The sequence below is a fragment of the Palaemon carinicauda genome, unplaced genomic scaffold, assembly GCF_036898095.1.
Source record: "Palaemon carinicauda isolate YSFRI2023 unplaced genomic scaffold, ASM3689809v2 scaffold741, whole genome shotgun sequence".
In the NCBI taxonomy this organism is placed as follows: Eukaryota; Metazoa; Arthropoda; class Malacostraca; order Decapoda; family Palaemonidae; genus Palaemon; species Palaemon carinicauda.
This window is the reverse complement of record NW_027172029.1, coordinates 56,893-84,229: the sequence shown is the minus strand read 5'-3', so window position 1 is coordinate 84,229 and position 27,337 is coordinate 56,893. Positions and strand designations below refer to the sequence as shown.

The 27,337-nt window shown below is 38.9% G+C and overlaps 2 long non-coding RNA genes across 5 annotated transcripts in view; both read right to left on the bottom strand.

The window, feature by feature from the left end:
* Positions 1–614: 614 nt before the first annotated feature.
* Positions 615–1,612, bottom strand: LOC137637441 (uncharacterized). Its single transcript, XR_011043632.1, has 2 exons — positions 835–1,612; positions 615–710 (listed from the first exon to the last, which is right to left on the bottom strand). It is a non-coding gene; the product is annotated as an uncharacterized lncRNA (long non-coding RNA).
* A 7,774-nt stretch (positions 1,613–9,386) lies between these two features.
* Positions 9,387–27,337, bottom strand: part of LOC137637439 (uncharacterized) — a 52,468-nt gene continuing 34,517 nt past the window's right edge. For 2 of the 4 annotated variants that reach the window (XR_011043628.1, XR_011043631.1), the window contains exons 4-8: positions 19,081–19,250; positions 14,601–14,726; positions 13,786–13,968; positions 13,022–13,354; positions 9,387–11,700 (exon numbers count right to left, since the gene is read on the bottom strand). This is a non-coding gene — a long non-coding RNA (uncharacterized lncRNA). The remainder of the gene's footprint in view (positions 11,701–13,021; positions 13,355–13,785; positions 13,969–14,600; positions 14,727–19,080; positions 19,251–27,337) is intronic. The other 2 variants (XR_011043630.1, XR_011043629.1) reach the window with 2 other exon arrangements.

The following is a 27,337-nucleotide window of genomic DNA, read 5'->3' as shown; positions in this document are numbered from 1 at the left end:
ATAATCTACAGAAATAATATCACAGGTTAAATTCTGATATTTATTCATTAGAAAACTTCTGTACCAAAAATAATTGGATCAAAGTAACCTCACTATGAGAAAGTTCATGATTCTTAAATGCGAAACTTATTTCACCATTTTTTTATGAGGAACATGACTAAGCCCTTTTTGATGGACACTTGAAACTTACTGACTTGAACTATTTAAGGGTCACTCTAAAACATCATATTCCAGCAAGCCAATTCTACCACCTAACATGGCAATATTAAAGGCCTTGTATTCCAGACCAAAATTAAAGAACTGAACGTCTGGATAAAACTTGTTGGAACAGAGACCTGGGTGAGAGAGAGAGAGAGAGAGAGAGGAGAGACACTGAGGGAAAGAATCATACATACAAGTCAATAAGAAAAGGGGGTAGGGAGGGAGAGAGAGAGAAGGGGGTTATGAAAAAGAAGTGTCTGGGATCCCATACCTCTCCATCAACTCTTCCTCTTCCTTTTTCCTCCTCTTCAGGTGGGTGGCCACACTGCACTCCCTGCCCCATGCAACCCAAGAGGTGCTTATAGGCATTTTAACTGTTGTAAGGTATTTGAGATGTTAATAAAATTACCATGTGTATTTTTGATTTTTATTATATCCTCTTGCACATTTTACTTTATTATTTTACATGTAGATCAGTATTCATTAAGGACTCTCCCTTAAAAAAATGCCTTTAGTGCAAGCTGTTTGTTGCAGCACTAGCTTGTTCAATATTGCCTACACTATATAAAGCAAATTTAGTTTGAACTGTCTATACTTAATTTAGCAACAAACAGCTTGCACTAAAGGCAGTACCTTTAATCAAAGATCAATTTTATTTGTTATTCATTTTTGATCTTCATTAATTCATACCTTAATCAACTGGCACAGTCTCAAATTGAAAATGGACTTTAGTGCTGTAATATTTTCTATTTTACACACAATGGCTGAAAGTACATAAGATTATATCTGGTCAGTTAGTCACTGAGGCTAAAACAAAAGCTATCAGCAATACAACATTAGGGAGAAAGTCACAGGTGTTACAGAATCTGATTAGGGTTTAAGGAGAGACTTATCACAACAATAAGTCTCTTCCAACGATGTTCACTTAGCAGGAAATTTAGTGTTGTTACCACCATGGGATATAAATTGGCTCTTGCAAGAAGTCCAGAGATTGGAAAACCAACTGGTAGAACAATTGCACTAGAGTAAAAGTCCACAGGTTGGAAAACCGTTAGAAAGGTGGCAAAAAGTGCACTAGGGGGTCAGAGGTCCAGATTGGCAACCTAGCTATAAGTACAGTAGCAATATGCGCAGTTGAACCACACATCAGGAGGTTGGAAACCCAGCTATAAGGTAGTGAAAACAGTGCAGTTGCACTATAGCAAAGATTGGAAGCCAAGCTGTAAGAAAGGTGGCAAAAACAGTACACTTAGACTAGAGAATGAAGGTCCAGAAGCTGAAAACTGAACAACAGTAGCAAAAGGCTACCAAGTCCAGGAACCTTTAATAAACTTCTTCAGAATTAGAAAAAGCAACCATTATTAGCAGTACTCGGTGAAGCAGTTTCCTACAGGCCTTAGGAACATAGTAAGGAAGCTTTTACAGGTAGTAGGTTGGCCAGGGCACCAGCCGCCCGTTGAGATACTACCGCTAGAGAGTTAGGGGGTCCTTTGACTGGCCAGACAGTACCATATTGGATCCTTCTCTCTGGTTACGGTTCTTTCCCCTTGCCTACACAGACACCGAATAGTCTGGCCTATTCTTTACAGATTCTCCTCTGTCGTCATACACCTGACAACACTGAGATTACTAAACAATTCTTCTTCACCCAAGGGGTTAACTACGGCAATGTAATTGTTCAGTGGCTACTTTCCTCTTGGTAAGGGTAGAAGAGACTCTTTAGCTATGGTAAGCAGCTCTTCTAGGAGAAGGACACTCCAAAATCAAACCATTGTTCTCTAGTCTTGGGTAGTGCTATAGCCTCTGTACCATGGCCTTCCACTGTCTTGGGTTAAAGTTCTCTTGCTTGAGGGTACACTCAGTCACACTATTGTATCTGGTTTCTCTTTCTCTTGTTTTGTTCAAGTTGTTATAGTTTATATAGGAAATATTTATTTAAATGTTGTTACTATTCTTAAAATATTTTATTTTTCCTTGTTTCCTTTCCTCACTGAGCTATTTTCCCTGTTGGGGCCCCTGGGCTTATAGCATCCTGCTTTTCCAACTAGGGTTATAGCTTAGCATTTAATAATAATAATAATAATAATAGCAGCAACGTGCAGAAAAATAAAACAAAGGTATAGATGTAACCATACCTTAAAAGATATTTAACAAATAATTCCCTTATTTTGAATGAGTGAGATTCATTAACCAGTTTATGACCAGTAGAATAGATCTTGTTGATAAGAACTGTCAAGAAAAAATATTGAAAGAAATTGCAATAGAAATGAAAATGCAAAGCAGGTCGAAATGGTTACAATAATGAACATTACTTCCTGCTTATTATATGTAATGCAGAGGACACAACGCAGGCCGATAGATAAGTTATCAAATACTTTCACCGACGACTTTGAAATGGGCAGGAATTTGAGGAAAACCCAGGAAAGAAATCACGGTTATTGGTCATAACAACATTCAAAACTGTTGAAAATACAAATGACATCAGGAAACCAATAGTCATAAGTGAAATGACAGAGGTGTGGTTACTGAGGGAAATATAATCTATATAACTCTGGTTTGTATAGGTAGGAAAAACTCAAAATAAATTTTAAAAATTGTGATTTGTTTTTACGCTAATACAAAACCACCATCCTTTAGGAAGCTTACTCATTATTGGAATGAATTGGGTGGTAGGACCAGGCCTGTCCAAGATGACTGATTTGTGGTCAAAGGATAGATCCTTTCTCCATGAAGGGGAACTCGGTCCAGAATGATACACCTGGCACATGAAGACGTAAGAGTATATATTCCACAAACCTCACCCTCATCTAGGGAGGACACAACTTCAAGATCTAAAAAATGGAACTCAGAAGTAAGTTCATTGCCATGAAGTCAGATCTAGAACGGAACACTGATTTTAAGATAGGACCAGAAAGAATGGAGAAGTGCCAGTCATTCAGCCTTCATTCCCGACTTACACCTATACATTACTACAGACAAGATGCTTACTGTCCCCTAAGGGCCGTGGGCTAGTTACACCACTAATTCAGCAGCCACCACAAGACCAAGCATAAATGCGTCAAGGGGCTTGTGGGTACTCCTTCAGAATAAAGGATGTGAATATGGTCTAGCATACACACCCCCACCATCACAGACCTGAAAGATTCCTCAAAGATGAGGGTGGGATTTTACTCACGACCTCGACCAGCAAAGACAGTCTTGCGAGTCAGAACCTTGACCGAGGTCTGTACAAAGGCTTGGACAAGGTATTAAAAACAGCAAGGCTGAGGAGCGTTCTATCCCCTGCCATCAGAAGACCAAGCTCAAGTCTGAGGGTAGTCTTGACATGTAAATGAGTACTTCTCCCAGCCAGGAAGAACTGGAACTCTGCGATCTGGTGTAGAAATGATCCAACTTGAGGGCCAAGAGTTCGTTTGGGATCTCGACAAAGCAGAGCAGGAAACCATTCCCATGAGACCATCTGGGAGCCACCCAAATCAACGAGTACTGGTCTAATCCCACACAACAGATTAGCATAAGGAATAGGGTTTAATGCAGACAGGGTGTAGCCATCTAAGTGATCCCATGGATGTTGGAAGGCAACTATGAATAGATCATGGGGTTGGATAAGGGGAAACCCAGGCCACTTATTGTCTAGCTGTAAGGTGAACCGGTCGATTTCCGTAGAGCCAACCAACCAGAAGCCTATACGCTATATCTGGATGTAGGGATCACTATAACCATTGGCAACTAAATTGATTCTGCCAGACCATTCTCCTTGCCAGGAATGTTCCCAACTGACAACTCCCTGGCATGTAATGTCCAGAAATGCATTTGCTTTCTCAGCTTGTAGAGCTACACATATGGTGGTGGTGTGTCAGCAACCAACTGGGAGTCTCAACGTTATTGGAAGGCTTGTAGCACTACAACAACTCCTAATTCCAGGACTTCAAAGTAGTTGCTTCATCCGACCACAAATATGACAACCCTGTTGTTATGGTGTGCGGCAACCCGTGACACATATGCGTACCATTGCATGTCAAGACGCAAAGTAGTGGGACTCTCATACAAGGGTTCCTCTTTAGCCAAGAGGCAAGATCTACCCAAGTGTCCTATTCCCATCAGCACGAGGGATGGCAATCCTTGGTGACAAAGCAGATTCTTCAAAAAGTACCTGAAGAGATCTCGTGCAAAAACACTTGCTTTTGAGGTACCGTACCAGCTCCTCAAGTGCAGAACAGTAGCCAAGATTATTTTGTGTAATCAAATATAACTTACCAGCATCGCCAAGTGTTTTAACCTCAGCTTGGGTAAGAAATTCAACTTCGCCTCAATTATCACAATTACAATATGACGAAAGCGGAAAGTTAATCATGTCACTACCGACATATGAAGAACAGGATCACCGACTGGAGGAATACATCCACATTTGAATGTACTGTATTCCACAAAGGGGTCTCTAAATTACTACCCAGAATATCATCTGAACAAACTCCTGAGGAGCAGTACCCAGATTGAAGACCAGAGACACGAAAATAGCATATGAAACCATTACAGAAGGGAAGCATAATAATGATCTAATGCACAGGTAAAGTATGGATCTTTCAGATTCACTGAAAGCACAAAGTCGTCACCCTATGGGATTCTCTTGCGGATCCACTCAAAACTCCCTCTTACCTATGCCTGCAAGGCAAGGGCTCTTGGAAGAATGGATGCGTATACTCTTGGCAAAAGAGAAAAGGGGAGAGGAACAATGGGAAGAAGAGGGTAGTAAGCAGCAACACACTGTGCCGGAAAAGCATCAGTACCACTTGGCTATAGAGGCAGTCCAGAACATAAGGACAGTCACAGTCGGACCGAGGATCAAAGTTGCGACCAAAAGTCACAACCCAGGCCACGTACATCAGCCCTGTGGGCCTAAAAACAGAGCCATAGCATCATTCTGGTAGCAAGGGACCCAAGCCTGGCTCAAATGGGGCAGATGACAGAGGTCGTGACCCTCGACCTCTGCATTGGCCCTTGGGAACTGAAGTGTCAATAAGGAGCCCTTCATACAGCTACCAAGACTTTCTCTACTTCTTCATCTAAGAAGTTGATAGTCAGAAACCAAAGAGGACGACGAGGAAGAACGTGCATGTTTCCCACCCTCCATTCAGGCACTAAAAGCACAGTAGTCAGAGTCTGAGAGACCCAGACGACTCTTCCCCAAGGGAAGAAACCACAGGGGTTGCTATAACAGGAACCACAACACTGGGGAATAATGTCTCGTGGAGGGAGAGTCACATTTACAGGGGAGCGAAACCCCAGAACCCCCAAAGCAGAAGTCAAGGTGAAGCACAGGGGAAAGAGGGAGATGGGTGACTGGGTATAGATGTACAAGTAAACCCCTGCCACCGGGGAAATGATCCTCCCTGCCCGAGGGAGGGGAAGCACTGCAGACACCATCAGAAACAATGACGATTAGCCTACTGTACCTGCAAGACTTTAGAGGACCAAAACCTCCTTAGGTTACACTCATCATCAATGGCAGGCAAATGGAGAAGAGCCTCCAACCTCTAAAGGGTTGGGGCGAATGCAGGAGGAACGGCAAATGCCACCAGAACTTGAGAGCTCACATAGATCAGAGGGCTCCTTGCTCCTATAACATTCCCTGGGGATTGAGCCAGAGTAAGCAAAGCAGCAGCTAAAGCAGAAGCACGTGATAAGCGTGAAGAAAAAGCATAGCTCTTCCTTCCCCCTCAAAGCATGCGTCTGCCACCACAAAGAGGTCACAACTAACACTCGACATATGGGATTGACTGATAACAATAATAAAGTCCATCTTCCCAGAATCGAGTCTCACACTTCACATAACAATCGGTAGACAGCCTTCACTTCCTGAAAAAGAAAAAAGAAAAAAAGTTTGATGTGGCCAGAAACCAAAAGTGAAGAGACTTTGACAAGGGGGCGACACACCTCCCCCCTTGGTCCAACCTGTCGCTTAACTGCTCGTTAAACTATTAAACAGCGGTTCAGCATTAGGGTGAAAACATACCCCTTATCTGGACGATGGTTTGAATTTGCATAGGAACAAATTCCCGTGACTGTCTCCAAATACACTTTATGTAATAAACAATTATAATAAGCACCAAAAATGTGATTACCTTAAAATCCCTTCTTCTGCCATTTGATTTTACTCATCATGAAACTCTATTCAACAAGACAAATTGAAAACGCTTTGAGCCAATGGTAAAAAAAATTCACTGAGGCTCTACACAAATTATAAATTACCCAACTCTCAGACAGCCCATATAAGACTAATAAACTAGTTTTCTTTGGACCAGTTTTCTACCACAAAAACAATTAAAGAAATTCTAATTGCTATAAAACTGTCAATGAATATATCTATGCTTTTGCCATTATCGAACCTATCAACTGCACATTTTAATTTTACTTCCCTCACTGTAAGCACTATTCTGACCAATGTTCTGTCGTGCTAAAAGAGAAAAGTCATCAATTTAAAAAAGGTCTGAGCTAAAAGAGAAAAAGTCATCAATTTAAAAAAGGTCTGAGCTAAAAGAGAAAAGTCATCAATTTAAAAAAGGTCTGAGCTAAAAGAGAAAAGTCATCAATTTAAAAAAAGGTCTGAGCTAAAAGAGAAAAGTCATCAATTTAAAAAAGTTCTGAGCTAAAAGAGAAAAGTCATCAATTTAAAAAAGGTCTGACCTAAAAGAGAAAAGTCATCAATTTAAAAAAGGTCTGAGCTAAAAGAGAAAAGTCATCAATTTAAAAAAAGGTCTACATCTAATTTGGTAAAAGAAAATCAAGACTAACAGAGTATTCCAGAAAAATTCTAAAAATTTGTATAAAACCAGTAGATATGGGAATAACAGGGTGCAGAATTGTACGATATAAGGGGGGGAACATACAAGGAATTCAGGTTTGAATTACACAAAGAATTCAGGTTTGAATTACACAAGGAATTCAGGTTTGAATTACACAAGGAATTCAGGTTTGAATTACACAAGGAATTCAGGTTTGAATTACACAAGGAATTCAGGTATGAATTACACAAGGAATTCAGGTTTGAATTACAAGACAGAAAGAAGACAGGGGACAGCCATCAAATCAAGTCAACATAGAAACCCCTAAGTTATAGTCAACATAGAAACCCCTAAGTTATAGTCAACATAGAAACCCCTAAGTTATAGTCAACATAGAAACCCCTAAGTTATAGTCAACATAGAAACCCCTAAGTTATAGTCAACATAGAAACGTTTATATATGTAGTGAAGAGTTGTCTAGCGACAAAGTTTGAAGTGTATTAAACAAATGTTCATATATAGAACATGGCAGGAAGAATAGATTACATATATTCCCAATGAATATGTCAACCCGAGAAAAAGAAATTCTTAAAAGTTGACTTGAAAATTGGATAAAGCACAGGATAAAAAAGTCTTATATCATTATTAATAGCTAAGCTACAACCCTAGTGGGAAAAGCAGTATGCTATAAGCCCAAGGGTTCCAACAGGGAAATATAGCCCAGAAAGTTAAGAAAACATGGAAATAAACAAACTAAAAGTAATGAATAGTTAAAATAAAATAGTTTTAAAAACAGTAACATTATAATGGATCTTTCATACATAAACTATAAAAAAACAACAGGAAAGAGAAATAATATATACAGTGCAAGAGCTAAAAAAGAAAAAAGTTAGCAATTGATAAAAACTTCTGCAATATCCACTTCAGCAAATGATTAAATTAGGACTATACAGTATTCCAGAAATGATTAAGAATTTATAGAAAACCAGTAGATATGGAAATAACTATATGAAGGCCCAGGAAATTAGGGGACAAAGGAAGACATAAAAGGAATTCAGGTATGAATTACAAGGCAAAAATAAGACAGTGGACAACTATCACATCAAGTGTAACTCCACAAAAATTTGTAGCCAATGTAGAAATGCTTTTAACTATAGTGAAGAATTATATCTAATGAAAAAGTTTGAAAATATGATTATAAAATTAATAAACAATGTGACAGGAAGGCCAGATAACAAAAATTAATAATGAATATGTCGACTGACCCAAGATAAAAAATAAATTCTTAAAAAGTGGACTTAAAAATGGGATAACCACATGAAGAGTAACAAGATCCATTTTGATAAGTTACAAATTCCAAACAATCACAGTACAGTAGAAAATGGAAATGAAGGCCAAAAGTGAACAAAATAGAACAGTGAGGAACACACCTAATACTAATCTTACTAAGATTAAACATAGATGGAAAAGACAGACTCGTTTCCAACATACTGGAGTCAACATCCATAACAATCTGACATCATGGATAGAAATAAAGAGAGGAGTGCACCAGGGATGTGTTTTGTCTCCAGACCTATTTGCAATGAGGATAGAAAGCGAGAGGAATGCACCAGGGCTGTGTTTTGTCCCCAGACCTATTTACAATGAGGACAGAAATAGAGAGAGGAATGCACCAGGGATGTGTTTTGTCTCCAAACCTATTTATAATATATGGGGAAAATACCTTGAGAAACACAATAGATACAGTATCAGTATTGGAGGAGCCAATATAAATAACATTAAGTATATGACAGTGATCATTGCTGACACAGCCAAAAAGTTACAACAATCAAAACAACTATGTTTATCTGGGTAGTATGGCGACTCAAGATGGTAGAGAAAAAATGAGAAATAAAGAATCCTGATAGCCAAAAAATGCATTTCAAAATATAAAAAATATGCCGACATATAATAGAGTTAGTGTACAAACAAGAATTAGGGCTTTAAGAACATATGTGTGGTCCACCCTTATGGATGGGTTGGAAAGCTGGACAATAATGACAGTTGAGAAACAAGGTAAATGCGGCAGAGATATTTTACAAGAGTATGCTTAGAATATCTTGGAGGGACAAAGTAACAAAGGAAAAGATAATGGCAAGTTTTGGAGTGCAGAGAGCGATGGCAAAGGAAATTAGAGCGACAAAACAGTTTTGTTGGGCTATTCATAAGGAGAGAAAATTGAGCACAATGTCTCACTGGGAGGATAGAGGGGAAAGCAGAGAGTAAAGTACATGGACAGCATTGTGGTGGTCTTTGAGGGTAATTATACAAACAAATGAAGTGATACAAATGGCTTAGAGGCAGGGAGAGGTTGAGGTGGAGGCAACTGACCTCACCGTCCAGGACATGGCACTTCCGTAAGTATTGTAATGGATGGAAATAAGGTCATAAATGATCAAAACAATTGAGAACGAATGCGTCTATAAAAGTTAACAATGATAATGTTAAATTTGTAGAAGTATTCAGGTGAAAGAATGCCAGGAAAACAAAGAGAAGAGTTCAATGGCTTGTCAGAGACCGAATCTATTACAAACAGACAAAATGATTAATAATTTTCTCTTCAGTTTGACAGAACATTAGACACACCTTTACTAAACATCTAAGTTATCAATAATCAAAGAATTTTTTACTTCCTTCAACTTAACTCCTGTCACATCTGTTAAATTTAATATTATAAAAGTTTGGAATCTTGTCTCCATTTCACAAATTAAAAAAATCTAAAATGGGATTTTAGCAGAAATATTCAATACAAAAAAAAAATACCTATTTACTCCACTTAGGACAATTCTAATACAATATATTACTCATATTTAAAGTCAATCCCATTTCAACTCCTCTACAGGGGCAATCCTATTATAACATATTACTCCCCTACAGAGGTAACTCTACTCACAGCTTTCAACATTGACCCAAGATATAATTCATGAATAAACCTATAATGGTTCTGGCCCCATACCACCAAGTCAATAGTCTTTTCCCAATGATTTAGAAGACAAGTTACATTATGTTTGAAATTACTGTCTACATATTCCTCAACCTGAAAATTTCTTCAGATCAAAGCAAACATATATACCTCATAAGTCCAAATAGATAACCACAATTCTTTCACTCTAACATAGTTTCATGATTTTGGCAGTAAAAATGTAAAAACAACAAAATCCTTCACTGCAAAGGTTATAAAGATAACACCAAGATTTTATTTACATAAAGTTGATGTTCGTTCCGATACCACTTGTAAAGTAAAATTCAGCCTTAAACACCTTTACAAAAGTCTTGACAAAATTCTTGAAAATGTTACAAACAAATCTTTAGTGCTATTGAAAACATTTGGTTGTTTAAGGTACCCTGAAGCCTCAATTATATGACAGTTATCCATGTTTCAAAGTTCATCTGAAGTGAACGTTGGATTACGGAGCAATGATGACTTCTGCTGTTCAAATATAATCAGGCAAAATGTTTTTAGTATCGCAAGGAAGCATATAATTCCAACACAAGTAAAAGGGACCAAGAGCACAGCACCAAGAAAAGGGGAGGGTCTCTAGTGATGACTTCTGCTGTTCAAATATAATCAGGCAAAATTTTTTGAGTATCACAAACACATAATTTCTGTACCAATATACTTCAAAACTACTCAGTAATAAGGAGAGATTTGTGTACATTTTTCTATTGAAATTTCATTGTAATTCTTCAGAGATATTAGAGAGTACCAAATTCTCCGTTTAGATAATAATAAGTAAAATAACAAAAACCCCAAATAAAAGTTATCAAGTGGAGCAAAATTCTTTAACATGAATTTGGGGAGAACAATCTGACAGTCAACAGTTCAAGTGAACGGGATGTTTTACACAATCAAATTGAACCGGTAATTTAGTAGCATTCTTGCAATTAGGGAATATGATTTAGTGTTTCAACAGGCCTATATACAAAACATATTTGACAAACAAAGATATCAATTTCAAAGGCCGAAGTTAAGTTTTTTATGACTTATGAAAGAGCTATTGAACGTATGTACAGCATATTATTCTGATGAGTCAATCACAAAATATCTTAGATTTCTTAGCAAGTGACGAAAAATTGAGGGGACGTGACACAACAGACTACTGTATAACTCAATGAGCTTGAAAATATCTAGGAGGGAGGAGAAAAGCAAATTGAAAACAGGGGGAGGTCAATGTAAATATGACGCAGTATGCTACATGTTGACTTGGGGACACAAAGTCTGTTTTTATGGTCATTTGGTTTGTAGTTTGAAGTTGCCAAAACAGCTGCTAAAATGGCTTGTGTACCTCATCCTATATGCTTTGGAAAGTCCACATTATCAACATACACGACCTACATGCAGTATTAACATCATAACCCTCCCCATAAGGTATTGACTATAGTTGGCTCTGCAAAGAGAACTGCATGCATTCCAAAGATTCTGATATAGTTATAAATATATATTGCATTGTTTTAATGCAATGCTGTATTATTACGTCCAACAAGCTCCTATAATTTGAAGATTACAGATTTCATTTTATCTTAAGTGACTGATTTCTCTTTTTTTTCCTATTAAGTGCAGATTTAGTCCAAAGGTGCAGCTGCTCCAAAGAGTGAAGTTCTTGTAAAAGTTCCACAGGAGAATGTCGACTACTGGAACGCGGCCCCTTCAAAATACGAAACAGGGGAGCAAGCATACCTGAAAGATATGAGAAGATAATTAGATCACTGTATTATAAAGTTGATGTACACATGAACTACCACAGAAAAGTAAAAATAAAAAAGTTCTGTTGATATTGAAGAACTTACACATCATGAATGGTAAACCTAACCTAACCTAACTTCCTTGACATAAGTCTTCAAAAGACCAAACAATCATATCTTTATGCTATCGAGAGATTTATTTTTAAGGAAAGGTGGACGCCAGAGAAATATAAAGTTAAAAAAGCAAACAGCTGGGTACAAAGATGTCTAATGATAAGGTTCACATTAATTACCATAGAAAAGTTTTGGTGATATATCAGATTTTAAACAACATGAAATGGAAAAGACTTCCTTGACACAGTCCAAGCAATCACGTCTCTAGGCTATTAAGAATTTACTTAAACGTAGATGGACACTCTAGGAATAAACAGCTAAAAAAGGGGAACAGCTGGGCACCAAAACATCAAAGTTCAAAGATGTAAGAGAGGATTGTACTGCAACCTGCATTCGGTAGCCTCAAGAAATCACTGGATTGAAATATTTTCTAGTACAACAATATCTCCTTCCTGGATATACAATTCTACTCTATTCTTTTTCTTTCCCACTACTGTCCCTATATTAAGGGGCTGGTTCTACGCCCTCTCCAATGCCTTCTACCAAGGGCATCCTTTTCCACTAAAACCTTTTCTTTCCATATCACCTTCAACCTTACCTCTCGCCGTCTAATTTCTTACCTTCCGCTCGATCTCCTCCCCCTAAAAGGTTCCTCCTAAGGCCTCCTCACTCCCCACCGTCCATCCACAACACGTATCTACTTCTCAGTTGGGACATACTGATCACCTCGGTGATCTTCAGTACACCTACCATTTTTACTTCGCCATTTTACAATCTATCAAGCAGTGATATTTCCATAGTTCACCTCAGCATTCTCATCTTCTTCTCTTGAGCTTTGATTACTATTTTCATCTTAGAGTCTTAAGAGCCCACATTTCAAATCCATACATTAACACTGGTCTTACTACTGTGCTATAGTATACTCTACAATTTTGACAAAAATACTTCATAAATATAATAGTTAACAAGCATGCTCTAATTTCCTGTCAATAAAAGATAGGATGCAGGTCATGGTTATGAAATACAAGTTAGATTTCGGAAAATTTTGGGTGGATATCTTTAAGCCATAAATGCACTGAATGTTGGATAACCATTTGTTAATGAAAATAATATACATGCAACTATATGAGAGAGAGAGAGAGAGAGAGAGAGAGAGAGAGAGAGAGAGAGAGAGAGAGAGAGAGAGAGAGAGACTCCTGTACCTTTGAAAATTGAGTCAAAATATGGAGAGCAGGCTGCTAAAACACATCGGTGGGCTTCAAACTGAAGTCCTGCTACACGAAGAATGACATCACAACAGCGAACCAGTTCCCGTTGGCTTCTTAATTTCTCATGGCATTATCAGGGAGCAGTGTCAAAGCCATTGCTTTGGGCTGTGGCACCCTAGCAGTACCAGCTGAACTCGGCTGAGTCCCTGGTTAGGCTGGAGGAACGTAGAGAGTAGAGGTCCCCTTTTTTGTTTTGTTTCTTGTTGATGTCGGCTACCCCCCAAAATTGGGGGAAGTGCCTTTGGTATATGGATGGATATTTAACATCTGAAAATATAAAATTCAACCTATAGTGTTGGGCTCAGGAAACTTACACGAACAAAATTATCAGTCAAGGCCAGCTGAAAACATGATGAAAAATTTAGGCACTGAAAAAATAATCTTATATAAGAATTATTATTATTATTATTATTATTATTACTATCCAAGCTACAACCCCACTTGGAAAAGCAAGATGCTATAACCCCAGGGGCTCCAATAGGGAAAAATAGCCCAGTGAGGAAAGGAAATAAGGAAATAAATAACTGAAGAGAACAAATTAACAATAAATCATTCTAGAAAAAGTAACGTCAAAAACAAATATGTCATAAATAAACTATAAAAAGACTCATGTCCGCCTGGTCAACAAAAAGGCATTTGCTCCAACTTTGAACTTTTGAAGTTCTACTGATTCAACAACTGACTAAAATAAAATATACCTGTATAAGAACATTTTTTTCCATGACGTATGTAAAACCGCTTCTTTCTGTGGGATACAGGAGCTGGTAAATGAAACAAAGTCATTTCATGGAAGTACAGTTGATATCTTCCAGGAAGTAGTTTTCCTGATGCCTCTTCTGCTAACTTGTCCATTGCTTCATTTCCGGACACACCCACATGACCTGGAACCCAGTAAAACTTAAACTTCCTTGCCTGCAGAACGACAAATATACAGCCACTCTAAAAAGTTTACAACTAAAGGGTTCATAGGATTTAAAAACTGTCAATGCCTGCAACACACTACTTGCATCACTAAAAATGGGAAAATTTCCCTCATTCATTAATGCTACTTTTTTCAAGAACAGTCAGGATACCATACAGTTCTGCTGTTAACCCTTTTACCCCCAAAAGGACGTACTGGTACGTTTCACATAAGCCATCCCTTTACCCCCATGGACGTACTGGTACGTCCTTGCAAAAAAATGCTATAAAAATTTTTTTTTTCATGTTTTTGATAATTTTTTGAAAAAATTCAGGCATTTTCCAAGAGAATGAAACCAACCTGACCTATCTATGACAAAAATTAAGACTGTTAGAGCAATTTAAAAAAAAATATACTGCAAAATGTGCTGGGAAAAAAATAACCCCCTGGGGGTAAAGGGTTGGAAATTTCCAAATAGCCTGAGGGTAAAAGGGATAAGATAGAGGATGCTAAAGGGAGTGTACATTTATAGCTCAAATGACAAAATTGGAAGAAGTAATTTGAATTTTTTCTAGCAATACAAAGCTGGAGATCTTTGCTGTGGAGGCTCACCTCTAGGTGGGTGGAAGACAAAAACCAACTGGCTGGCATCTGTCCCGGGACGGCCTCTGTTTTGTGATACCTTGAGGGATCCTGCACCGTGGTATCCTCACAGGATAATGGCCTGGGCAATCATTGCTGAGAGAGAGAGAGAGAGAGAGAGAGAGAGAGAGAGAGAGAGAGAGAGAGAGAGAGAGAGAGAGAATCTATATCCTATGATCATGGGGGACCCGCCCCTACTTTCATTCCAGCCACAACCTCCAATAAGATTCTCTACCCGTAAATTCTGCTAAAGACTCAGGATTGATAAGTGAGAGAGAGAGAGAGAGAGAGAGAGAGAGAGAGAGAGAGAGAGAGAGAGAGAGAGAGAGAGAGAATTTCATCAATAATTCTATTTTCCATTCCAAAGGTAAGGCTATGAGAGTTTTATTTCAAGACATCTTATAAATACCAAATATAAAGGGAGTTACTTTAACATCCCACTAACACATACCATATCAGGTCAACAAATGCATAATGACTGCAAACTAAGGTTAATTAATCAATGCAACTACTAAAAGGAATTACAGGTCCTCAACTTACAAAATCTAATTGGTTCTAAGAAACTGTTTGAAAGTCAAATTATTTTCAAGTTGAATTTTGTTGAATTTTGGCCTAGGTTAGGCTTAACCTGACTTACAGGCCTAAAATTTCCTGATACAAAACTCAAAAAATAGTAAAGTTTCATAGGAAATATTTTAAACATACAAACCGGAGACCTTTAATAAGAGCATGACTTTGGCACAGCTGGAAATGGCCGTTAAGCGTTCAATGAGGTCAACACGCCCGGCTGTCAGGTCACCTGCCCACCTGATAGGTAGAACTACCTTCACTTTGACCTGGCACTTCCCTTTTACCCCCGGGCTATTTGGAAATTTCCAACCCTTAACCCCCAAGGGGTTATTTTTATCCCATCACAATTTGCAGTATACTTTTTTTAAATTGCTCTAACAGGCTTAATTTTTGTCTTGTCAGGTTAGTCTCATTCTCTTGGAAAATGCCTGAATTTTCTCAAAAAATTGACAAAAATATGCAAAAAAAACAATTTTTATAGCATTTTCTTGCAAGGACGTACCGGTACGTCCATGGGGGTAAAGGGATGAGTTTTGTGAAATGTGCCAGTACGTCCTTTGGGGGTAAAAGGGTTAAAGAGTGGAATAAACACATAAGGCTGGGAGGAACGTAGAGAGTAGAGGTCCCCTTTTTGTTTTGTTTCATTTGTTGATGTCGGCTACCCCCAAAATTGGGGGAAGTGCCTTGGTAGATGTATGTATGTATAAAAATCATTGAAGTTTCCACATAAGTTTATGCAATATATAATGCCAAAAGAATAAAAGAAGTTATTATTACTAGCCAAGCTACAACCCTAGTTGGAAAAGCACGATGCTATAAGCCCAAGGGCTCCAACAGGGAAAAATAGCCCAGTACAGAAAGGAAAAAGGAAATAAATAAACTCAAAGAGAAGTAATAACAATCAAAATAAAACATTTTAGGATATATAATGCCAAAAGAATAAAAGAAGTTATTATTATTATTACTAGCCAAGCTACAACCCTAATTGAAAAAGCATGATGCTATAAGCCCAGGGGCTCCAACAGGGAAAAATATCCCAGAGCAGAAAGGAAAAAGGAAATGAATCAACTCCAAGAGAAGTAATAACAATCAAAATAACACATTTTAGGATAATTAACTACATTAAATTAGATCTACCTTATATAAACTATAACAACTATACAAGAGGAAGAGAAACCATATAGAAAGAACATGCCCGTTAAAGGAGACTTATCCTAAGGGGAGTGGAAATCCCTGCATGACCAATCTGACTGCTTTACTGACCCAGGATATATCAACGTATTTTGGTCCTGAAGAGAAGTGAAAGTCATGATTCCTGTTCAACATCCTAACTAAAGATGTTAGGATAGGCCTCCCTTAGGGATTATCATTATTATTATTATTATTATTACCTGCTAAGCTACAACCCTAGTTGGAAAAGCAAGATGCTATAAGCCCACGGGCTCAAACATGGAAAAATAGCCCAGTGAGGAAAGGAAACAAGGAAATATAGAATATTTTAAGAACAGTAACATTAGAATAAATATCTCCTATATAAACTATAAAAACTTTAACAAAACAAGTGGAAGTGAAATGAGATAGAATAGTATGCCTGAGTGTACCCTCAAGCAAGAGAACTCTAACCCAAGACAGTGGAAGACCATGATACGACCCTAGTTGGAAAATCAAGATGCTATTAGCCGAAGGGCTCAAACATGGAAAAATACCCCAGTAAGGAAAAGAAAGGAGATAAATCAACTAAAATAGTATTGAATTGAAATAAAATATACTGTATTAAAAAAAGTAACAGCATTAAAATAGATCTTTCTTATATAAACTATAGAAAGAAACTCAAGTACAGCCTGTTCAACATAAAAACATATGCTGCAAGTTTGAACTTTTGAAGTTCCACCAATTCAACTACCTGATTAGGAATATCATTCCAAAGCTGGAATAAAACTTCTAGAATACTGTGTACTAGTGGAAAGCCTTACGAGAATATAAATTGTTTTTTCCCAAAGTGGGCAGTGGATTGACATTGTGGGCGGTGAGACATATGCTGTGTCTGAGAACGATAGGGTCGCAATAAGAGCCTTTAAGAAATAGCTAGTTTACATTTTCCTTTGTTTTTGCATAATCTTATGTCAAAACATGAGAGTTTACAAATTTCCCCAATTTTGGGGGGTAGCCGACATCAAACAAATGAAACAGAAAAGGGGACCTCTCCTCTCTACGTTCCTCCCAGCCTGACAAGGGACTCAACAGAGTTTGGGTGGTACTGCTAGGGGTGCCACAGCCCACCCTCCCCCGTTATCCACCACAGATGAAGCTTCATAACACTGATTCCCCTACTGCTGCTACCTTCACGGTCATCCAAGGCACCGGAGGAAGCAGCAGGGCCTACAGGAATGTAGTAGCATTATATGATTAATGAGAATGTATAAATTTTCTCCATAATTCCCCTCGTAAAGAGTTTCAGCCCACGATACTGTTGTGAGAATGGTTTAACGAGTGCTTAAACTATTGATAGGGTACGGATAAGAAGCCAAGCCCTCTCACCAGTCTGAAAGCTTTACTTCTGACCTTTCGGTCCAGGACGGAGGAGGAGGAGGAGGAGGAGGAGGAGGAGGAGGAGGAGGAGGAGGAGGAGGAGGAGGAGTTAGGTTATAAGACTCAGGTTTGTATAGCTATGAATAATTTCTGTTAATAGGGAGACTCACTACCTGGTGGGTTTCTAGTCCCCCTAGAACTGAACTGGTTGGTTCTTCTTCTTCCCTGGAAGTGTCCAACCCCTTGGTCCCATATGGGAGCAAAACAGTGATTCCAGGAAGCTCCTATTTCTCTTTCGTAGGGATGAAAAGACTGATAGAACCTGTCTTGTACACAGAGACATGTATCTGCCAAATGAAGAAACCTTCCCCTACAGATGTCAGTTTTGAATAATTTACCTGTATGACGATTAATGGGTTTGCGTAGATTTCACCATCCCTCGTTTAGGAAGAAGGTGGAAGATACCTCTTTTAAAGATAAAGAATGGAGCTCTGTGTAACTTGAAAGCAGTATGGCAGGATGTATAAACCCACACCATTTATTAATCCTACTGTCAAATAGTCCAACAACACAAATTTACCCCTTACTTTATCAGTAACTGACTTTCAGACAAGGATATTAACCCTTTTACCCCCAGGCTCTTTGGAAATTTTCAACCCTTAACCCCCAGGGGGTTATTTTTTTCCCAGCACATTTTGCAGTATATTTTTTTTTAAATTGCTCTAACAGCCTTAATTTTTGTCATAGAGAGGTCAGGTTGGTCTCATTCTCTTGGAAAATGCCTGAAGTTTTTCAAAAAATCATCAAAAATATGAAAAAAAAAAAAATTTATAGCATTTTTTTGCGAGGACGTACCGTTATGTCCATGGGGGTAAAGGGATGACTTTTGTGAAACGTACCAGTACGTCCTTTGGGGGTAAAAGGGTTAAAACTACAATCCTTAAAACAACAAATTTTAACACCTGTATAAATCTACAACAACAAATGTAGCTGTTTCTAGTCCACTGCAAGACAATGGGATGGAGAAGGTCTCGAACCTGGGGTCATATACAACAGAATGGGACTTCTTTGGAGCCGCCTTTTGGCTTTAGCTGTTTGGAGACAGCTATTTGGCACCGAACTGGTTTACCGACGTCCTTTTTGAGATAGCGACATCCTTCCTGAGGCCAGGCTATTTTGGCACTTCGAGATCAAATGAAATGCTGGATCTTTTTTTCTAAATGGGATAATTTTCATCTATAATTCTTTTTTTCATTTCAAAGGTAAAGCTATGAGAGTTAAAGAGAATCTTTGTTGATAAAAGCAAGTTCAAATTAATAAAACAACGATGCAAGAGAATTATTATACAAACCATTAAGTGTTATACAGGAGACTCATCCTTGGGGGGGAAGGAAGTTCCCGTCCAAACTGGCTGAAAATTCATCCGGGGAGACAGATACTCGAGTGGTATGCTGCAGACACAGTGAAGGATCCCAACACCTGGTGTACCACCGGTTTAGCAATACCAGCTGGTCCATGGTCCTTGCAACAAGAGAGAGAGAATTATTATAAGACAATTTTAAGTAAATACCAAATATACAGGGAGTTACTGTAACACCCCAATAATAAATACCATAACAGCTCAACAAATGCATAATGATTGTAAACGAAGTATAATTAGACAATGCTGTACTACAAATAAAAGCAATTACATAAGATCCTCAGCTTACATATTTACTTGGTTCAAAGAAACTAAGTTGAATTTTATTAAATTTTGGCCTAAGGTAGGCTTAACCTGACCTAAATGCCTACAATTTCCTGCTACGAAACTCAACGAATAGTCCCCTTTCATATGAAATAATATCATTTTATTGCAAATGTCATTTTGCTTACTGTATCAAACTATACAACATTGTTTTATTACTATATTTCTTTATCTTGATACAGTGTATGAACATTTGATACACTATCTAAAATTTCTAATTTAACTTGGATGTGTGTTTGTATCTACAATTGTTTATAAGTTAAGGATCTCCTCACCAATTTGTATCTATTTAACATGCAAACCAGAGACCTTAAATAGGAGTATGACTTTGGCACAACTGGAAATGGCCATTGAGCATTTAATGAGGTAAACACACCAGGGTGTCAGGTGCCCTGCCTCCCTGATAGGTGGCACTACCTTCACTTTGACCTTTGAGCTAGGACTGGTGGGGTGGTTGGAGTAAGTGATGGAACTTGAAAGTCTAAGGTTTGTATGATTAGGAAATATACAAATCGATTACAAAACTTGCGATCTGTTCCTATATGTAATACATACAAGCCCTCGACCCTTATTATTATTATGATTATTACTAGCTAAGGCTGGAAGGAACGTAGAGAGTAGAGGTCCCCTTTTTTGTTTTGTTTCATTTGTTGATGTCGGCAACCCCCAAAATTGGGGGAAGTGCCTTTGATATATGCATGTATGTATTACTAGCTAAGCTACAACCCTAGTTGGAAAAGCATGATGCTATAAGCCCAAGGGCTCCAACAGGGAAAAATAGCCCAATGAAGAAAGGTAAAAGGAAATGAATAAACTCCAAGACAAAACAACTTTATAAAAACAAGAGGAAGAGAAACCAGGTAGAAGGAGCGTGCCCGTAAAAGGAGACATATCCTAAGTTGAATGGCGATCCCTGCATGACCAATCCGACTGGTTTTCTGACTCAGGATATGTCAATGTACTTTGGTCCTGAAGAGAAGTGAAAGTCATGATTTCTGTTCAACATTCTAACTACCTGGGCATAGAGATGTTAGGCTAGGCCTCCCTTACGGATTATCCTCATCATTGTTATTTTTATTGTTATTGTTGTTGTTGTTGTTGTTATTATTACCTGCTAAGCTACAACCCTAGTTGGAAAAGCAGGATGCTATAAGCCCGGGGGCTCCAACAGGGAAAATAGTCCAGTGAGAAAAGGAAACAAGGAAATATAAATTATTTTAGGAACAGTAACATTAAAATAAATATCTCCTATATAAACTATAAAAGCTTAACAAAACAAGTGGAAGTGAAATGAGATAGAATAGTATGCCTGAGTGTACCCTCAAGCAAGAGAACTCTAACCCAAGACAGTGGAAGACCATGATACAACCCTAGTTGGAAAAGCAAGATGCTATTAGCCCAAGGGCTCAAACACAGAAAAATACCCCAGTACGGAAAAGAAATAAGGAGATAAAACAACTAATAAAAGTAAAGAACAATTGAAATAAAATATACTGTATCAAAAACAGTAACAGCATTAAAATAGATCTTTCTTATATAAACTATAAAAAGAAACTTAAGTCAGCCTGTTCAACATAAAAACATACGCTGCAAGTTTGAAATTTTGAAGTTCCACCGATTCAAGTATTTGATTAGGAATATCATTCCAAAGCTGGAATAAAACTACTAGAATACTACATACTAGTGGATAGCCTTACGAGAATCTAAATCGGTGGTTCCAAAAGTGGACTGACATTGTGGGTGGTGAGGCAAAAGTTGTGGTTGGGGGCAATAGGGGAGCAATAAGAGTATTTAAGAAATAACCAGTTTACTTTTTTTCCTTTGTTTTTACAAAATCTTATGACAAAACATGTCAAACACTGAAGCAAAAACGCTTGTAAGTAGTTTAAAAATACTAAAATTGTCATAAGAATTATAGGCAAATGCATTAATCTCTTATGCAGTTTAAAGTACATCAAGGGGGAGGGGTCACTGGGAGTTCATCTGGAAGCCAAGGGGACACCAGCCTGAAAAAGTTTGGAACCACTAACTCGAGTCCTTTAGGACCGAGTGACTGAATGTAGTATTTTCTACATCCTTCCCCTCGTAAAAAAGTCCTTTAAAAGGGACTGTTTCAGCCCTGGATAGAGACAGTTGTAAGAATTGTTCAACAAGTGGTTAAACTATTGGTGGAGGGTGTGGACAAGAAGCTAAGTCCCCTCACCAGTCTGAAAGCTTTACTTTTGACATTTCGGTCCAGGACTGGGGAGGAAAGTTATGTTAAAAAACTCGGGGTTGTATAGCTATGAAAAATTTCTGTAAATAGGGAGACTCACTGCTTGGTGAGTTGGCAGTCCCCCTAGAAATGAACTAGTTGGTTCTTCTTCCCTGTAAGTGTCTTAACTTTCTGGTCCCGCAGTCCACCTAGAAATGAACTGGTTGGTTCTTCTTCTTCCATGGAAGTGTCTAACAGCCTGGTGCCATATGGGAGCAAAACAGTCATTCCAGAAAGCTCCTGTTCATCTTTCGTAGGGATGAGAAGACTGATAGGACCTGGCCCGTACATAGAGATATGTATCGGCCAAATGATGAAACCATACCCTATAGATGTCAGTTTGGAATAATATACCTGTATGATGATCAATGGATTTGTATAGATTCCACCATCCCTCGTTTAGGAAGAATAGGCAAGATACCTCTTTAAGGCTAAAGAATGGAGCTCTGATGTGTAACTTAACAGCAGTAAGGCATGATGTAAAAACCCACACCCTTTATCAATCTTACTGACAATAGTCCAACAATACAAATTTACTCCTTACTTTATCGGTAACTGGACTCTCAGACAAGGATATCCAAAATACATTACAATCCTTAAAACTATAAATGTTAATACTAATCTACAACAATAACAACAAATGAAGCCGTTTCTAGTCCACTGTAGGACAACGGGATGGAAAAGGTCTTGAACCTGGAGACTTAATTAGCGCCGCCATTTTGGCTTTGGCTGTTTGGAGAAGGCTATTTGGCGCCAACCTGTTTTAGTGACGTCCTTTTTCAGGTAGCGACAACCTTTTAAGGTAGCGACGTCATTTTTGACGCCAGGCTATTTTGGCACTAGTTTGAAGTAAAATGAAATGGAACATAGAAACCTAATCATGCTATTACAGTAATTTGCAAAAGCATATAACACGGTCAAGAAGATGAAAGAATAATTTTTGGAAGGCAAAGCTGGTTAGCATTTTTACAGATGTCTTCATTGTTTTACCAGGTGTATGTTATTACGGCAAGAAGACATGGAGGGGTTTTTCCTGTGTTGTATGCTCTATTATCGAATAAGTAAAGAACAACAAACTTTAAGACTGTTCCGGATGATAAATGAATTGCTATCAGATTTACAGCCAAAAGGAATATACTGTGATTATGAACAAGCTGCCTTTTTTTTGCCATGAAAGTATGCTTCTTCCATTTAGGCCATTATGTACATCACATACATATAGCAAGGCACTTCCCCAATTTTCGGGGGTAGCCGACATCAAACAAATGAAACAAAAAAGGTGACGTCTCCTTTCTACGTTCCTCCCAGCCTAACAAGGGACTCAACCGAGTTCAGCTGGTACTGCTAGGGAGCCACAGCCCACCCTCCCACATTATCCACCACAGATGAAGCCTCATAATGCTGAATCCCCTACTGCTGCTACCTCCGTGGTCATCCAAGGCACCAGAGGAAGCAGCAGGCCCTACTGGAACTGCGTCATAATCGCTCGCCATTCATTCCTATTTCTAGCACGCTCTCTTGCCTCTCTCACATCTATCCTCCTATCAACTAGAGATTCCTTCACTCCATCCATCCACCCAACCCAAACCTTGGCCTTCCTCTTGTACTTCTCCCATCTACTCTTGCATTCATCACCTTCTTTAGCAGACAGCCATTTTCCATTCTCTCAACATGGCTAAACCACCTCAACACATTCATATCCTCTCTAGCTGCTAACTCATTTCTTACACCCGTTCTCACCCTCACTACTTCGTTCCTAACCCTATCTACTCGAGATACACCAGCCATACATTATGTACATAAGTATTTGAAATATCTTGAGCTCCAGATGGAATTCAATAATGGTCCCAACTTCGACTTAAAAGCAATAATTATAGTGGCATTAACTTTTGTACCAGAGTCAGGGTCAGGGTGTTCCGAAAAGCCAAAGAATCACTCGAAGCCATTTGATGCACAAACTTACTAACAACTATATCTCTTCTCTTAAGGATCCAGTTACCACAGAGGAAAGCACATTGGCGAATCATGAATTCTAGTGCTTTAGCTCAACCGAACAAGTTCTACATGCTGTTTTTCGACAAGTGATCCAACAATGAGCATGAGAACAAGGCTAATATAGAAGGTGTTTTAAAGTTTACGGTCTCAGGCGCTGACAAAACCGCCAATTGCTAAGTTTCTCACTCGTGATCCCAGGGGTCAAGAACACCAAACAAGGACTCAGAGGCAGCAAATTAGGATATGTCCCTTCTGTGATGTAGAACTTTCTCTAAGTAGAAAGCACTGGTGGAATTAACTTTGACGACCTCTCAACTTTAAGAGAGTCCTTCAAAGCAGAGACCTGCTGTTTAATCCTACAAATGGTGTCCTAACCCTATCAGGACCAGAGTAGTTCCAGCCTATGTTCAGGGAAGAACCAGTCAATGGATGTCTTCCTCCTTATGTAAGTTGCTAGAGGGACCTCACCAAGATTATTTAACCTTTGCATTACTCCAAGAACCAGCAGAAAGGACAACTCCTCACCCGGCTCTGCTGTCGGAACTTCTAAGATCGATGCCCAAAGGATCAAAGCAACCTACTTCTACAGTGATCTTAACTCATAATTGGTGAGGGAGAATCATTGAGGTCTACCCTAGCCCTTTTACTTGGTGGAGGAATGGAAGCATCTTCCTGCTTGACTACTGGACGACAATTCTTACACCATTGAGGAATGTCTTTCCATTGTCTCCTCAACTCTGGTGCAGGAATGAGAGAAAGTCTGATCATGCCAGAATAACTCCACAGTAAAGGCAGGATCAGGATATCGTTTAGCAAGAGGAAGTGGTGGCTTAACATCATCCTCATCTGGGGTTGGGTCACGATAAACCAGGACTAAATGGTACTCCCCTTTGAATCACTCACTCTTAGATGTCGTAACACAAGGATCTGGAAAACCCGCGTTAGAAACAGATGGAGTCAGGGGAGTATGAGATCTAACGGGCCTAGTGCCTCTAAGGAAGAACCTGAGAAATCACCCTAGGAAGTGGAGAGAAAGTTTTAGAACATCCCTTCTATCCATATGCAGCTGAAGCAGTCACGTTCTATGTTCGTAGGAACTGGGACGTTTCCGCTTCTCTTAGGAGCTGATCTAGGATGTGGAGTTCTGCGCCTGACCTGCAACACCTCCTCATCCTCCAACCAAACACGCAGAGGACAGGTGCCCTTCTAAGATATACAGTAGTACTACATGATTTGTTTCCACAGGACGAGACTATATAGGACGAGGGCGCAGAGATTCAAAGGGCTCACCAAGAGGGACGAACAATGACTGCTAAACTGCAGATTGGAGGATGCACCTCTGATTTGCAACATGGTAGACGTGTCATCGGATTGCGGATTGATAGTACGGCGGAGGGCGCCATCGATTTGTGGATTGATGGATGTACCTCTATCTAGCATTTTGGTGGATGCGTCTCAAGCTCACGAATTGTAGGAAGCCGAACGTGCTTCACTAACTTTTACAACACCCTTGGTTGATGAATCACTGAATCACCATGCTACCATCTACTTGATGCTGGCACACTGGCCTGGGGATGAAATCCCAAAACGTTGAACTTGGCAAGTACTGTATCCCTCATTTGACAAACCACTTTTAACGACACTGTTGATGAAGATAATAGGGATATACCTTGGCCATGAAGAAGTCATGGCCCTCATGATATAAGCAGAAGGCCAGACTTTGTTGCATGAGATGGAGAAGAGAAGGATGTAAAGAAAGGCGATGGTATGGAGTCTGATGAGATTAACAATGGAGGACTCTAAAGCGATGGTTGGCGCTCTGGTATACACTCTGGCATGCGTTCAAGGGAACGGTTAGGAGATTTCTAAAATATCTCAGAGATGTATAACCTGAGAACTCACTTTAAGAAACCATGACAGATATAAAGGCTTAGTCGTAAGAGTCCAGAGTACTGAAGGGTGATGAAAGCGATGGCATAGCATGGTGCTTCTAAGCGGTTGAACAGTGAGCATCAGCCGCAAAAAGCTTAACAAATGGAGACAAAGCGGTAGCGAAGGGATCAACCTCTAACGTAGGATCCCCTACCTCACTGTGGAGGGTAGAAGAATTTACGTCTTCAGAATAAACCTGGGGGAATACATGGCCGCTGTCCTTTGTCGGTTGGCTTGGTGACAGAGCCAATGACAAAGGCTCAGTCAGGGAAATTTCCGGGGTCAGAGTAGGAGATCTAGACGACTACTACTACTACTACTACTACTACTACTACTACTACTCCTTCAACGTAAAAGCAGTCGAAGAAAAACGGTCTTGTTTAGATTTCTTCTTTCTTCTGTGAAATTTCTCCCATTGGGAGGACAACAATTCCATAAAAACAGCACAGGGGACAACTAAAGATGAGGATCGACTTCCACACAACTCCTGAAAAGTACAACACGGACGTCCGTCCACACCAAGACAAGTCCTTAACACATACTTGCTTCGCACTCATACTAAAAGTCGAAAGAAAACTAACACAAAAGAATGACGAGAGAGAGAGAAAACAATTAACACTAAAAACCAAAGAAAACAAAAAACCAAAGAAAAAAACACAAGAAAACAAAAAACCAAAGAAAAAAACACAAGAAAACAACATAAAAAAAAGACAAGAGAAAACAATTAACACTAAAGAAGAAAAAAAAACAAAAAATGACGAGAAAAAAAAATTAACATAAAAAATGACGAGAAAACAATTAACACTAAAAACCAAAAAAAAAAAAAAAAAAAAAAAAACACAAGAAAACATAAAAGAAAGACAAGAGGAAACTATTAACACTACAGACGAGAAAAAACCACAAAAAAAATTATGAGAAAAAAAAATTAACACAAAAAATGACGAGAAAACAATTAACGCAAAAGAAAGACGAGAGAAAACATTGAACACAAAAGAGTGACGAGAGAAAACAATTAACGCCAAACCAATGAAAACTTCAAAGCCCAATACAGCAACAGACGTCTGAATGTCTGCACGATCGGAGACAGAGAGGGTTCCCGGCTACAAGGCCGAGCATGTCGACCCAACACACCAGGGAGTAAGGCAGGCCACAATGGCTACTTGGTGCTCAATGACTCTTCATCCGCCGTACCAGCTTGCACGCCAGAGTACAGTATTGTACGGTATTACCATTTTAAATTAGGTTTGTTTTTACTTATGAAAAAACAATGATTCTGCACCTCAGTCAAGCATAGGGTAGAGGTACCAATAAAGGGATTTTGACGAAGGAAAAATGAACCATGAACGGTAAGAACGGGGACGCCGTTCATATATAAACACTTCTCAATTAATAAAAACAGAGGTTACACTGCCCAATCTCGCTAAAACTCATGGATAAAGTACTTAACTTCGATGGGGTATCATGGGAATCGGCCATCGATTATAAAATAATGATAAATCCAAGGGTAAACACGAGAAAAAACATGTTGGACTTAATAACAACAGGTGCTATAAAGGAGTGACGTCACAGGCGTGGGTTGGGTTAGTGGTAGTAGTGTTGATCGGCACCTCGCTGTGGCGGGGATTTTGAAGAGGAGATATCTAAATAGTGCGAGACCTCTGGTTGTAAATTATCACGCCCCAG